At 39.6% G+C, this 1,834-nt stretch overlaps 1 long non-coding RNA gene across 1 annotated transcript in view; it reads right to left on the reverse strand.

Annotated features, from left to right (window-relative positions):
- The window catches only part of LOC116705757 (uncharacterized), an 8,840-nt gene that overhangs the window by 3,173 nt on the left and 3,833 nt on the right, over positions 1-1,834 (reverse strand). The gene's annotated exons all lie outside the window — the stretch shown is intronic.

Here is a 1,834-nt window from a genome sequence, read left to right on the forward strand (position 1 = left end):
AGCTAGCCAGAAAGAGAAAGAAGGGTAGCAAAAAAAAAAGGAAACAAAAGAGAAAACCTTCCCAACTGGGTCGTTGGTCAATGTAACAAGCCAGATGATAACATTACTTAAAACATACATTTAAACCGCTACGGACTGGGTGTCTCAACCCCCAACAGAGAGCAACAGAAAATGAGGCCCAGTAGGCTATTTTTGTCCAATCACTCATTAAACGCTTTTCAAGTCCCAACTTCTCACAGCCTCTGTGCTGTGCGTGCACATTGTCTTGGAAGAAGAGGATGGACAAAAACATAATTGAACGCATACTACTCGCAGTCAATTCCATGAAATGAGCAAGAACCACTCTGCAGATTGTCAAAAACGGTGACTACAGCGTTGAATAAACAGAGCAGCCTAGAACCTAATAATCTCCCCCAAACCTCTTACTTTTTTCAAAAGGTATGAAGATAAAAAAAGCACAAACAAACTCATCAGATCATCTCCTTAAATTGGAGTATCCCCCAACGGTATCGGTGGTCTGTCTGCAAAGCTGCAGTCAGAGCCCTAAAGAGAAAAATGGTATAAAAGAAAAAGAAAACAAAGATGAAAAACCGTCTTCCCAACTTCACGGGTCCGTTGGTCATATACAATCCTGACTGGAAAATGAACATCATACAAAACCCCGTCACAACATTCTTTACATTTAAACTTAAAAAACTACTCATAAACCTGCCTTGGAAACAGCCTTGAAACCTGGGTCTAATTGAAAATCAAAGTCGGATGGGTACTTCGATCGTTCCCCCCCTCTGGGTCGGGTCCTTCAACCCCCCGATAACAATACTAAGATGAACAACAGCACAACATCACAAACCAAACACATGCGGGTCCGTCCGTGAAGGCTTATTTTGTTCTTTGTTCGCCCAAAAATAATCAAGATTACAATCAACACCTACGAGGGCTTAAAGGCTTTTTCGGCTTTGAGGGTGGAGATTTCAGTTACTTATTTGTAGCAATGGATTCCTCCTTTCTTCCGTTCCTCCTGAAGTTCTGGACCTGCAGACAAGTCATAGAGGAACAGCCATAGGCCATTTCAAGTAGAAGGAGGAAGTACAGGATAAGAGAAGACGAAGGGTCAATAGAATTCAGGAACCAGAAAAAGCTCATTTAGATCAACAGTAACACCTCAAGCTACACTCTCTCCTTCTATTTTGGGGGCTAATACATGAAGAAAAGAAAAAAAAATAATAAGTTTAGCCTCAACCACCCTAGAGAAATAACCCGCTTTTTTTTCTTTTTGCCTTTTCCATTTTTATTCAAGATTGTTCAAGAAGTCCTGACCGTCTTTTGGATCCTTTTCCTGTCGGTTTTTCCTTTTTTTCTTTTTGTGTTCTTTCATTTTTTTTTCTTTGTCCCTGGCTGTCTTTTTTTTTTTTTTTGATTTTATATTTTTCTTTACTTTTTTTTTCTCTGTCTATTTTTTTTTTTTTCTTTTTTTTTTTTTTTATTGTCCTTTCCTTTTTTTTTTTTTTTTTTGCCGACCATCAGAGCTTATTAAATTCAGCAGACTTTGCTACTAGTATTAACTTATAATAAATTTAACCCCCTACTTTATTACCGAAGAACCCTATTATTAGTACTGATTACCGAGCACCGTCTAAGTCTTTCCTGTGTTTGAGCTCTCAGGCAGTCCTTTAATGTAGTTGTTGAGTCTTTCATGTTGAGAGTGTTTTCGGGTGTCCCATCCTGCTGAAAATCCGTATGACGGCCGGGTACGAAAAGCGTTATCTGATGCCCGCTTCCCGTACACCTCCGCCGAGCGTTTGCCGACTCTTGCCTCTTCTTTTGATTCCTTCAA

Source organism: Etheostoma spectabile, chromosome 17, assembly GCF_008692095.1.
Source record: "Etheostoma spectabile isolate EspeVRDwgs_2016 chromosome 17, UIUC_Espe_1.0, whole genome shotgun sequence".
Classification (NCBI taxonomy): domain Eukaryota; kingdom Metazoa; phylum Chordata; class Actinopteri; order Perciformes; family Percidae; genus Etheostoma; species Etheostoma spectabile.